The sequence below is a fragment of the Stegodyphus dumicola genome, chromosome 12, assembly GCF_044657685.1.
Source record: "Stegodyphus dumicola isolate Sdum_Otavi_A_Nest chromosome 12, ASM4465768v1".
In the NCBI taxonomy this organism is placed as follows: domain Eukaryota; kingdom Metazoa; phylum Arthropoda; class Arachnida; order Araneae; family Eresidae; genus Stegodyphus; species Stegodyphus dumicola.
In genome coordinates this window covers 52,476,854-52,491,548 of record NC_140779.1, presented here as the reverse complement: position 1 = coordinate 52,491,548, position 14,695 = coordinate 52,476,854, and the positions used below count along the sequence as shown (strand labels likewise).

The 14,695-nt window shown below is 31.5% G+C and overlaps 1 long non-coding RNA gene across 1 annotated transcript in view; it reads right to left on the bottom strand.

Moving 5' to 3' along the window:
* The window catches only part of LOC118199412 (uncharacterized), a 163,273-nt gene that overhangs the window by 110,545 nt on the left and 38,033 nt on the right, over positions 1–14,695 (bottom strand). The window lies entirely within an intron of this gene.

Sequence of the window (14,695 nt, the reverse complement as noted above, 5' to 3'; positions counted from 1 at the left end):
TTGTGGTTTCGATATTCCACAATATTAAGGGTGAAGTAAAGCAGTTATGTAAGGCATATATCTTCCGCTGTCTACTGGCATTAATTACAATGATAACAATCCAGCATAATTGCTGGTTGAGGTATAGCTCAAGATTACACACACTTGCCACGGGAGTTCCTTTGAAGCGCAGTTATAAATTGTCGTAAACACTTTAATTGAAAATGGATTTCGGGCCTGGAGTAGTGCCTAAGACTCTAGACACCAGGTTCATCTATTCCTGCGCCTTTCTCTCTCAGTGCATGCCAAATCCAGTTTAAGCTTCGACATTTCTTGCAGCTTGAGGCTCGACTCTTGTGGGCATTGGGACGCACCGGCGCGTATCCAGTTTTAGCACGGTTGCAGTTATTAATCTGCATTAAACGTTAGGCGAGAACAGACCCCTTCTGTTTCATACCAGCGAAGCGTGAGGAGGCTTTCTCTTCGGTTAAAACAGGATACTTCCATATGAGTGGATTCTGAAGGCTCTTATCAATGATAGTCACTTAGTTGCAATTCGGGCTGCTTATGATTGCCAATTGAGACATGTTTCAACAGGGAATCGATAGCTGAAACAGCTCATTGTTTTGTGGCAATTCTTTATGAGAGGAATGCTTTTTTGATATCCTGGCGTATGGGAGAAAAACCATAAAAAATGTTTTATGTGGAGAAGAGACAAGGACCTTATTTGTATGAACTAAAAGAATGATTTAAGAGCCCAACTGACTGAATTTTTCCAATAAAATTAAAGAGAAGGAAGGGTTGACATTTCTAAATTTTGAACCGAAATGGCTTATATATTCACAGAATTTTCCTATAAAATTTATAAAGATATTTTTCGGGAACTGGAATGTGTATTGAAAATAAATTTTTGAGTGTCTATTTTGCACAAAGGGATGTTTGATTAAAAAACTTTAAATACAATTTTCTAAGTTTTGAATTTTTTATTATTTTAAACTATTCAGTTTCTATGATGATAAGAGCTGAAATGTTTTGAAACTTATGTGGTTGTAACATTACTGAAAATACTTTTTTTTTTGTATTTATTTATTAAATTATAAATCCGTTTTTTAGAAAAGCATTGAAATTTTGATGCGTTGCAAAACGTGTAAATAAGCGTTGCCACTTGAATAAAATCATAAAAGAATTACTCTAATTATTATTCAGTTCAAAACAGGATTTTTTTTGACATTAATTAGATATTTAGCACTACAGAATCCTGAGCTATAGAAATTTAAAAATTTACTAATTTTGCTTTTATTGTATTAATTTTAAGAATTAAAAATAACACTTTGCAAAATTACAAAAAATATTTTTCATTCTAATATTTTATTTCTTTCAATTTGAAATAATAATTTTAGTGGGAAAGATTGACACATGCATCTCAGAAAGAGGCACACCAATATTTTAAATGTGACGGATTACTAAATGGGATCTGATGCAAACATTAGATTTAACTTTTTATTGTTAACTTGCAGTGCTTATGCAAAAAAGTAAGACTTTGAGGGAGATAGTTGAAAGCCAGCGTTATGAAGAATTACTTAGTGCTTTATATATATATATATATATATATATATGTAGGATTGATATCTTCTTCTGCAAAACCGTAGGAACTTAAGGAATCGGTAGCGGTAATAATTCAGATCATTTAAAAAATTTAACCCCGAAACTAAATGTCAAATATTGCATAAGAAGACCTTAGAGTTTGGCTACAGTATATTTTAACCTGAAGCTGGAGAATCATTATTTTTTAGTTATTTAATGTATCTATTTTTAAACTGAGGGAAGTCTTTGAATTAAAGTTCAACAGAAGACTGGTTGTTATATCGTGACTAAAAACCTGCGGGTGGTCAGAATTTATCTTGATTGATGTCATCTCACTGAAAGTAGCCGCAGCTGATTGCTTCATGCTACCAATAAGAATGTCAAGAATTAATTAAGTTCGTGGAATCTGAAAATCGATAGTTTAGACAGCTTTTCTGTTTGTTAATAGCCCATGTTAATGGGAAGAATTATGGGCAACGTGTCCTAGATTTTGAACAGAGTTACAAAATTCATCTTAGGAAGAAGTGGTTTGTTAAAACCGGTTTAGTTATTTAATTGAGTCGCACAATTTTGGCAGATGTTTAAACTCTGGGATTCATTTACGCTTTTTATGAAAAGATAAAATCAGCTTTTGTTTATTTATTTCATTCTTCGGGTAAATTACACAAGCATAAAATGACAATATTTTAATTTAGACTTCACTAAAGATGAAATTCAGGGAAGTTAATGGTACAGTTACATATATATATATATAGTGTGTGTATATGCAGTGGAGTTATAGAGCCATTAGGTTACATTGAAGTAGGAGGCGTGGAAAATGTGCAGTGCCCTCGCCGGTACTCGAACCTGGACGTCTCGAATACGCACCGAGTGTGCTACCGTTACACCACGAAGGAATGTGGAAAAGCGGGAGAAAATATTTTATGAAGTCTGTCCAAGACAACCACCTGCGATTCCAGAGAAATTTTGCTTCTTTGTCTAGGTAACTGCTACAAGCGGTGATGTTCAGTGATGTTTATTTATGTCCTCGAAATACTAGTGACTTTTAGAGGTGGTCGTTTTAGGGAGGTGATCACTGCGATAAAATTTGCAGCATATAGTATATTTGCAGCATATATATATAGTGCATGAATTCCCTATGACACGATAGCCGTGGCTGCTGTTGCTATTTATCTTCTGTGGAAGTGGTCGTCTTTGAATATTCCAAGAAATGCTGGTCGCTTTCAGAGGATATCGTGTTAAGGATGAGGTGGTCACAATAAAGTATAGTATATTTCTAATTCTTAGGGCACCTTAAATCCGGAGTCTTAGGACCGGACTTCATGAGCCTGAAAATGTTTTCACATTTTTTCTAATAAAATAGTTTATTAAATATGTATTTGGTAAGTCCTTCCGATTGTCTACAAAGATAATAACGATAATGGCATACCGATTGAAAAAATTGAGAGCAAATATTGGGGTGATAAGTATATGTGTAAACACAGCACTTTTCGATAAATATATAATCTATTTTGAGAAATATAAAGCATTTTCTTATAAATATATATAAAGGGCACTGATTCATTGTTAAATTGATGTGAGGCCTGCAGCAGTGTAGTTTATGGACGCCTTTGGGTTTAGTGTTTTATTCAAATTCTGAACGAATAGGAAACTAACAAACAGAAAAACCTCATTTTTTATTAACACTCCTTTAAGGAGTAACAAATAGCTATCAAGATTCTGTATGATGCGAAACAAAAAATCATAATAAAATCAATTCTGACTTGTAAAGAATGAACCACAGATTTATCTCTAAATAGCCAGTAAACTTGTATTATAATAAATGAACCTTGTATAGTATCCGAGCTTGCTGACAAATGAAGACGATTTAACTTAAGGAATGTTTGGCTATGAATGGATGACATTTTCTCCAACAACGTTGAAAAAACTGTAGGAGATCGATCACAACTGAAGTAAAAAGGATTATGATGTTCCATTTAATCAGTATTCTGATCTAACAAGTAACCTGGCTCAGAGTCAATTATCTTTAAACACTTACTCACCTTTTAACTGCTGTTGCTACCGCCTAAAAATTTTGCTTTGACAGATGCATCTGCCAGGTTGTTTGCATGTGCCTCTTTTTCAAGAGAAGAAACACGTCTTGTTATGCTACGTTATGCAAGCTTAAGATATCACTTCTGAGCACAGAGACATGCCTCTTTTTCATAAGACATATCTTTGTAAAGTAAGAGATAATACTGAAGCAACCTTTTTATTTATTTATTTATTTATTTTTCAACAAACCATTCAGTAAAATCTAGACGTTTTTACAACATAAGCTTACAAAGCTGAAGTTGTAGATTGGTTTTTCTTCTCCCCCCTTTTTTTAGCAATCCTTTTTAGGAAAAATATGGGTATTTTTACAACGTAAGATTACAGAGCGAAAATGTGAAATTTTTAAAGCAAAATGTTCATTACTGTTACTACTTTACCTTACGTATGCCGGCAAAAAATACTCATGCGCAGTCTGGGACTATATTTATTTGTCTCTTAATTTAATAACAGGAAGAGAAGCTCTCCGATAATACGTGTATGAAAGATAACAATAATATTATCTCTACACCTCTCAGTAAATCAAGAAGTAAAAGGGAGTTACTGAACCTTTTCTAACACTCTTAAGTAAAGAGGGTTTAAATACTTGGCAGAAAGCCAACGATGGTTACGTTATCCGTGGTCTATCAATACTTAATGCATTTTATTACTAATTGCATACTGTAGCATAATTTTAATTGCCCCATCTAATCCGAATAAATATGTAGTCGATTTGCACTCTGGAAGGGGAAGGTTGCAGTTTCATTAACAACTTCGGATGATTTTCTAATTTAAAATAAGGATGGGTATCTGTGAATTCGAGAGATCCCAGTGTGATTTCATCTTTCACAAGAGTATTACAGTTACTTTTTGTATATTATAGTAATCCTTTTCACGAAATAATTGATCATTTCCTTATATTATCTTCCAAAGAAGAATTGTGAAGGAAGTCTTAAAATAATTTGTAATACATATTTTTTTAATGTAAAATATTATTGAGTAAAGACAAGGGTCTTAATTTGAGTTTTCACTTTCTCACAACGCAAAAGTGTGTCGAAATTTGTACAGACTGTCATAAACTGAAAGAGTATTTTGAACAAATAACCATTTCGTTGAAAAGTGCAAACAGTTCTTGCAGATGTGTCCTTAAGCAAATTAAATTGTAAATATTTTCCCCTGAAAAGAGATTGTTAGTAATCCAAAATAAGAAAAGAACAATAAAGACAGCTTCGAAAAAAACTCTTTCTCTGAATTCCAAGGGGGAAAAAAGTCTAATTAATTTGTTTTCTCTTTAATGTCCATTTTGTCCCAGTTAACATTTTTAATTTCTGTCTTTGTTAATTTAATTTTTATTAACGCTGTTAATTATGAATTCGCTCCAGTATTAAGTTAAATTAAATGACTGGTTTAATAGAAAACTGTGTTTTTATTTCAGCAATTAATTTACTTTGAACTAATTCAATTTTGTTTATTACTGATTTTTATCTTTTTCTCATTTTAATTAAAAACTTTAATCTTAGCTTAGTTGAGATGCAAAACATAAATTTGCGATTAACCTTCGTAGCTTTCAAAGTAAATTGCCTTATGTTAACCCCTTAATCATGTTATTGCGAAGTTTTTATTTTACTCATTTAAGTCACAATGTGATTAATCATGCCAAGATTTAATTGGATAAATTAAAAATTAGGTAAAATACCACGTGGTTTTGCAGAAAATCTCTGAGCCTTTCAAAAGGCATTACAATTAGCACGGATTTTCAATACAAAATTGCGATAAAAATCAGTGTCAATGTAAAGTTGGATTCTGCAAAATATTAAGAATTTTGTATGTTATTTATAATCTACCATTATAAGGTATTTTCCTGTTCCTTTCTGCATTGCATGCCTTCGTGATATAATTGGAAGACTACTCAATGCGTATTTGAGAGGTCCAGGATTTGAGCCCTGGTGACTTAGGTCTCCAACTTCAAAATAACATAATGGTTCTACAGCATAGCTGAAACCTAAATGGCTGGGCTAGAAGCTCGTTCATGGAATTTTAGAGTGATAAGTAATACTTTGATCTAATTTTAAAAGTATTTTAAAGCAGCCATACACGAAAAAATTATTATGGTGATTAAAAAAAATTAAAAGCGGTCGAACACAATACTGTACAAATTTCAGGTGAGGAGAAATTTCTTAATGTTTTGAATCAGAGTTGTATTTAAAATTAATTTTATGTATTTTTATTGTATTTCTAAGTAGAAACCCTTAGAAGTTAGAAATAAAGCCATCTATAATCTTACAAGTGAGGTGGCATTAGTTTAAAAAAGTAAAAAAATGATGGGGTGTTAAAAAAAAGAGCGCGCTGTTGATTGAAAAGCTCGTTAATAGTGAGCTATTATTATATTGAATAGCAGGTTTCTTTATTATTTTAGAAAGGATAGACTTTTCTCATAGCTCTTTATTTTAAGACTATTTAGCGATATTATTGTCATTAATCTTTACAGGACTTATTCACTATTCGTTTAATTCTTTATAAATTTAAAAACAACTTTCTAAAAACTACTTTTAAGACTCTTTGCACGCATTAAAAAAAAAAAGATTCTCTTAAATTCGTTTCGAAATTGATGATGACCTCTGAAACATACTTAACGACTTTTTGATCGCAGCATCTATCGAGATCATGCAAAATTTTTAGATCCCCGAAAACGGCTGTCTCATCATTTGAATAGAGACATCCATTTTTGACAGGAACTATAACAGAGCCATTTTGTGGAGTGTAGTAATAAAAAAAAACACCGCTTTAATTGACGAGTAGGCATGAGCGAGAAGCCGTTGTTTGTATCATTATGGACGTGTTTTCTGGCAATTGCGGCTGCCACCCTGTCTTTAGGCTGCGCTTATGATGAAGGAGATTTTCGCTAATGTCTTAATATTCGCAAAATTACACCTTATTTTGATACGAGTGTATGATAGGATTCACGCTCCTACCGGTAGGGACCATCTGTTTAGTGACAAGACTTATTTTTAGGATGATGTTGCTGTGTACGGGGTCTTCAAAAAAGAATGGTAGGATTTCACTTCATATAAAGTGCGAAGTGGATTGAAAATGCTGTTACTGAATTCAACCGCTCAAAGATATCACTACAAAAATCAATGTGTTTTTAACAGCACAACAGACGTCGGTCAATACCCGTGTAAGAAAGTAATGCTTGTAACTGCTTGTGTGATTCTCTGAGGTTGCCCAGGGTAGTAAATACGTTCACTCCTTATTTCTGAGAAAGCTGCAGAGAAACGAATCAAGAGGGGTAAGAGGACTGTGGGCTATGAAATACGTCAATTGCTGCCAAATCCACTGCCCTCAAAATGGACGTTTATCATCCTTGGCATGTCACCATGCTCATGACCTTGACTAAATTAAATGAAAGCACTTTCATTTCATTTCATATAATACGTACTTCAGAGAGACTGCGTAACCACCCATTCTTCTTAAAGACTATATTTTCAGAAAGAAAAGATTTCCTTCATAGGTAGAATTATATTAAATTAAATAAAAACGACAACTAAAAATCGTTGCATTAAGACTTTAAGGGGGAGAGGGGAGGGGAAGAAAGAAGCATTTTGAAACAATGCCAAGATAACAGCTGGCTTGACTATTTGAAAGACTATTAGTTAATTACAAGACCATTGATAGTAAACAAATGATGATAAATTGAGGAGACAGATCATCTGAAACTCAAATGATAATAGCTTTAGCTTCGGAATATTTTAATAGTTAACTTAATAGATGTTTGATTTTTTAAAGAATTTAATTTTAACTATCTGAAATTTGCAAGTATTTTATTTCTATAGCTCAAAGTCACTTAATTACTTAAACTCACTAATAACAGAGAAATTAAAAAAATAGTACAATTTTTTTGCGAAATTCACTTAAACCATATTGAAGTGAGTGTCGTAAGTTTTTTTCCCGGAATTGAAGATAGTCAATTTAGTAAATCCTTCACGTTAGGCAAAGTACTTTACCTCAGTCTTTTTATTTAAAAACGCTAACTACTCATTAATTAAAAATTACGCATTAGTTTTTTGCATTTTGTAATTTAAAAGATGGCATGAAGCTTTAACTCATTCTGTTTATCATTCCCTTTTAAAAACTGCTATTATTATTATTATCATTGTATACACTTATGAATAAATCTTCATAAATTTTATTAGCAAGGTGGAATCACATACAAGAGATAAAAATTCCGCAATTAATAAATTTGTAAGTTGCTGATGGTGGAACATTTCGATGATTAAATCAAAGTTATTGATTAAAAATAATTAATTAACAGAGCAATCGGATATTTAATGCTGAAAATTTTCAAGAACTGTATAATTTTGAGATTTTAAAGAGAACACCTTTTCACTGGATATTAACACCTTATACACACATATTCACACTCAAATGTACTTGACTGTACTATATGTCTTTAAATGTTCTGTTATGTATTATGTGCACGTGTTTCTGAGTTAAAAAGAAACTATATGTTTCTTCAGTGATAAACTTCCAGTTTGGTATCAGTATTTTTAAAAATACAAGATAAAAAGTGGATCAAGTAAAAGCTTGATTCACTTGTTATCTTGTCTTCTACCTCTTGATATATATTTGCAGTTTTTGTAATGCCAAAGCGTCTGTGATGATTGAATGGCTTTGCTGTTATAATAGGCATCCACGTGGGTGTACTGGCGCCAGTAGTTATATGATCGATTAATTTACCCTAAATAATTACAGCAAATGGCGCCTGCCTATTCTTCGACTGGAAATAAAACTGAATTCTATTTGAAAGGTTCGCAAAGTTACGAGATCAAACTGTTATCAACTTTGCGAGGAAAAGACTGAGCGTTATTGATTAACTGCCATCGGTATGGATGATGAATTATTTCTACCTTCGCAAGTCTTCCCATTGATGGTATTGATTTTCACTTAATAATTATCGCAAACTAATTAGTCGTTATCGCCATAGTTCGGACCACTGATACCTTTTTTTTTCATGTCTGAAGATTAATGATAGTAAAATGTGATAATGAGTTTGTGTTTATTGGTTTCATATTCATCAAAAAATGTCGAAATTAGTACTATTGCGAACTACAATTTTCATGAAATATAGGGATTCTGTAAAGATTATTCTTCTAGTATTCAAAACTTGAATTTTATTGATTACATTAAAGGTTAAGTAAAAAAAGCTAAAAACTGAAAAATTTAGGATAAGTTGATTATGAATATTTATTTATCAATAACTTTCTGTTTGTTTTACTAATTTTCATTGTTCATTGTTTCAAAATCAAATTTAAACTGTATTGAAATGGCTTCTTTTTTAAAATAAAAAATATGATCTTATTATTTTCTTCAAACTATATAAGAAAACTAGCGGGCTACAGCCAAAGCAAAATTTATAAGTTCTGTGTACGCATAAAAAGAAAATAATATAAAAACATTTCAATATGAATGAAATCAGTTCATTCTTTCCAAGCAACAGCCAATTCGTAAGTAATTTTTTTGTTGCCAAACCAGGAATCAGAAATTTTTGACACTTCAAAATAATATATATACGTATGACGTCAAGATTCAAATTTAATCTAATATAACAATTCTCAATATCAATAAAATAATTAATGTGTCAATAACATATCGTGTCAATTATCCTAACCTGAAACAAAAAATTTGCAGCCGCTATTTATTTATTATGTTAACATTAACGAAACATTTTCGACATACAATGACGTCACATGCAATCGCGTGCTTTCTTCAACGTCAGAATAGGACTTTACGTAATAACAATATGTTTAATATTTGGCAACGCTAACTTTATTTCATATTTTGTAAAACTTACAAATTTTTTATTAACAAAGTCTACAATTTGAAAGCGAGCAGTGGCAACACTTTTCGAAACAGCAGATTATCTCAACGCGAGACTTGCCCCTTGGAAAAATGAGTGCAAAAATTAACGTTTTCATCGTTTTCAATGAATATCTCGGCTGATTAAATTCGTACGAAAATGAAAATGGTCGAAATGGCTTCACACAAATTTTTGGAATCCGGAAGAATATATTTAACGTTTGGCAATGCTATTTTTATTTTATATTTAGTAAAACTTGCAAAATTTTTAACAAATTCTACGATTTGAAAATGAGCAGTGGCAACACTGATTTTTAACTGCAGCTTGCGAGACTGTTGCCACTCGGAAACATGAGGGCGAAAATTAGTGTTTTCAGAGTTTTTAATTAATATCTCGGTTGATTAAAGTCGTACGAAGATGAGAATGGTCGAAATGGCTACCAATTTTTGGAATTCGGTGGAACCTCTCTCGAAACTGAACTCCCCGCCGTTCCTGAGGAGATAATGTCACAAACAGACAGCCGTGCACAGATATTAATGGTATAAATTTTTTAAGTTATATTTAAGCATTATAATAATGCTTACAATTACCTAAGTATATCCTGGCTTTTGTACAAAAATGAAATAACTTTAAAAGACAATCAATATAATATAAGTCTATTCTGAAATATGTGGCGATAATTTTACTGTAGTTTTAACTGTTACAGTAATGCATAATCAGAAGAAAGGTTCCGAAAATCTTGCTGAATTTTTATTTAGAATTTTTGTTATTATTTATTATTTTGTTGAATTATTTAGATCGAATTATTAAATTAACAGGGAGGGAAAAAAAAAAAACCCAGGAATATTCAGTACGCAAGATTTATCCGTAACTCTGAGCTTTTACATGATGATTTCCTTTTTCATCATTCCCTTTTCGCGTGATTGAAGTTGCGGGTTTCTTTCAGACAACGTTCAACAGATGAATATATTGGCGGCGGTGGTTGGGGGGGATAACCAATAACTTTCTAGTGAAATCGTCATTTGTCGCTGCCCCCGGGGTGAGAGACACCCTCCAATTGGCTAACAACGATCTTCTAGCGCTAGGGAAACATAATGTTGTCCCTGTTCTGTGCACTATAATTTCTAGCGTACTAATAGCCTATCGTGACTGCTCGCATTTTGAAAATACGCGGGATCTTCTGCAAGGATTCTTTTCTTTGTTTTCTTTTAAAATTTCAAGCGGTGGTTTCATTTTAAGGAAATCTGCCGTTTTCTGTCATAAAGGATAAACATTAACTAATGGCAACAGATATAATCATATGACCATCGGTAATTGCTATGAGGATGAAAAATATGAAGTGCAGACGAATATTTCTTCCATTTCCGATTCGAAAATTATGGTATCCGCGCACTTGTTCATTATATCAGCTTAGGTCTTTTATGGGAACATAATTATAGCTGGAAAACGTTTTCGGATGGAATCAGCTATTTAAAATTCTCACGTAAAAATTTATGCGAGAAATTATGAAGAAGACGTTTTCTAATGCCTATTTGGTAATACCTGAGAATGGTTGGTAGTGTTGCCATTTTGCAAATTGTAATTTTTATTTTTTGGAGTTACGTTTGAATTGCTTTCTCACATGACTCCGCCCGTTTTAGGTTGAAGTTGTATTGTCTAGTCTTTCCAAAGTGTGACAGTATAATTTATAACTTTATTCTGCTCCGTAAACTTTCCTGCCAACTCACGTAGCTGTATTCATAAGAATCATAATTTATCTTTAATTTTTACCATCCAGGTTTGGAAAAGTTTTCCACTTAAAAAATAACGATCAGATTTGCTTCTAGTTTTCAAGAAGAATTTAAAATGGGCTACAAACTGCTGTTTATGCATGAATATTTATTTGGATAATTACGTCGAAGAATTGCTTTGGATTACTCATAAAACTTTCGTAATCGAACGCATTGCATAAACAATGTTTTCGCTTAGTTAATACAAAAATCAGTTAATTTATTAACGACAAGAGACCGAATGAAAACAACGATCATTTGGTTTAGTACATTATGGCAAAGCACACTAGGGTTGTCTGCCTAAGGGAAGGAATTCTTTCGGGGAGGATTCCCTAAGGGAAATTGGCTCGTATATATATGGGGAAAACCACGAAAACGCCTATGCAGCTAGCCCGTTTTGCTGGAATCAAACCCAGGTCGGAACTACCAGTTGTCAGCGATTTTACCGCTTCGCCGCTGCTGGGCCAAAGATTATTTATGATTTTCAGTACTAACTGCTAATGGCCAATTAACTATAATATCAACAGATGCTTCTATAAACATTAAGTGAACCGTTTTAATGGTTGTTTTATTTTTCCCTGATGTTCATTGTAATAGTTTCAGTCAAAATAATTAATCACTTTCATAAGCATGATAGTTTTAACAAATGACCCTAAATAAGTATAATACATAATGCAATGTGCTTTAGTAAAAAGGATGTTAGATTTTAGAACTATGTGTTATGAATTATTTTAATATTCATATTATTCAGAATATATAGAATTCCCTTTAATTCTACCCCCCCCAATTTTTAAAGAGATATCTTACATTAACATTATTCCCATTTTCCTCCCCCTTTATGCATAAATACGTTGAAACCAATTATATGTTTAATTTACATCCTCTCCATTGATTATAACGAGTTAAATGAATTTGCACTTTTTTAAAATTTTGATTTGAATTTTCATTGTTGAGAGTAGTTTGCGAAGTTTAAAATTTTTAGCCCTCTGAAAAGGATTTAGAACTTAATGACAGTTTCTAATTTGAATTTTTTTAAGGTAGTTTATTTTTCAAAGATGCTCTTTCTATATGTAGTCGGAGTTGTACAATGTTACTTGTTAATTATTAAACTTTTTAGTTGTTAACTTATTAAAACTTTTAGTTTTAGTTGTTATTTTAGTTGACTGTAATTTAATAACTTGAGTTATAAAAATTCATCTGCAACATTTTATTCAGTGCCTCCCACTCTGAGATTGATAGTTTTGTGTGCATCTTATGTTTAGTACCTATATAGTATATAAGTTGTACGAAATGTTAATGCTAATAGGATTTTCTGTTATTTTGGAAAGAAATACAGAGATAGGATCAATAATTTGGGCAAAATGTGTTTAATTGTTAATTTTTCTGTTATTTAAAAATGAGCAGGTCTTAGTACTTTGTAAAAATATTTGTGTAAATGTTTGACAATTTCATGTCAAAGTAATGCTTATGAAGCACTGCTTAGACATTTCTGCAATTGGATAATGAGCTATTAATAATTTTCATTTCTAATTTGCCTACCGAGTACATTGTAAAACTGTATATAAAATATATATAAGGGTTTTCTTATACAGTTTATACGCATTTGTATGGTTAGTAATTGAGACAGTATTTCAAGACGGTTTTAAATCTCTTATAAGAAAGTTATTTCAACATGTATTTAAATTTAATCCATTTTTAGTGTACACGGAGACTTTTGAAGATTACTTGACAATAGATTTTTCATCTTCTTTTTCCGTGGAGTTTCTTAAATACTGATGTAGTGTATAAAATCATGAAAGCATTTAACAGTTTGAGTCACCTCATTAAGTTTGAAAGGAAATTATATGTTATAACCATTGTAAATAACCACTGTAATTTGCAGCTGAATTTGTAAGCGTTTGCGTAGCAAACATATGTAAACATACATGTAAAGAGATTTTAAGCATAGGGGTTTGTTTTGTAATTGATTTCTTAATGAACAAAATAAATAAATAGATTAAAAACAGATGTTATATAACATGCACATGTTCTGAAAACATCCCATAAAGAAATCAGTAAACATCTGCTTTTGTATTCTGTTTGTTATTATTATTATCCCTAAAACTCTTTAAAATTACCTTTAATTATTATGTTAATAAGCCTTTGCAAAATTTCAGTAAAAGTCATTACTAATTTTTCTAGGTAATAATTAGTTTTTGTTGATTCTTCATTCATTCTGTCTGGCGATTAAGGGATTAATCTCTGTGTAATTAGTTTTCTGCACCTGCTTTCCGTGATTAAGATATTTCATGTCGCCTTTCATGCATTCAAACGCCTCTGTTTACACATTTATGTGTCACCTTAAAAGCATTCATCTTAATGTTTCACCAGGTGCTCTAACTCTGCAAGCTTTAGTTAATTTATACACGTCTTCATTACAACAAAGATTATTCTGTTGAGGAAGTAATGTCGATAATATAATTAAAACAGTTCAGAAATAAGATTACTTATTTAACGGCTAAGTGAAAGGAATAAAAAAAAAATGGACAGATTTATCGTTACACACACATATGTGCATATACATACTGCAATTTATATATTGTAAAATTTAATTTTTAAATTAGCCAGCTATTTATATTTTCAGCCTCAACTATAACTTCTCAGATTATGGATATATTTATCGTAACACACACATTCATATGTGCATATACATACTGTAATCTCTCTCTATATATACATATTGCAAAATAGAATATTTAAATTAACCAGTAATTTATATTTTCAGCCTTTACTGTAACTTCTTCTTTCCGTTTCCTCACCAGAATGTAAATTGATTTCGAGAGCTTGAGGTTTTTGGATTGTAAGAATATTATTTCTGAATCGTGCGATAAAATTTGAAACGATGGTATTTCTGAAAACATAAATAAACACCAGTATTGAACATTATCTGTCTAAGGCGACCACTTCTACTGAAGACCCAAATAAACTGAAACTTTAGAGGGTCATCTAATAGAGAGGATTCACTGCATATAAATAAATGATTATTAAACTTAAAATACACCGGTTTGCAGTGTTTGTGGCTTATAGTTAATATTTCATATGAATTATTACTTGAAATAATTATATGATGAAATGGATGGATATGAAATCAAATTTTTTAGGACATTTTTGTGATGTGAATAATTTTATAACCTTTAATTATCCGTCTATTATTTGTATTGTACTGTAAGCATGTATAAAGCGAATGCATAATGGTGAAATTCAATACATATCCTTTATGTGAATCATAGAGACAGAAAGAGAAAAATGGAATGCAAATCACGTCTGTTTATTTCCCATTAAAAACTCAAATAAATGCTTTAGAAACAGATATAAAATTAAATGACAGAAATCGTTTTTTTTTTTTTTTAAGAAAGCAAATTAACGTATGCAAATATTGGGAACACGAGAGAAAAAC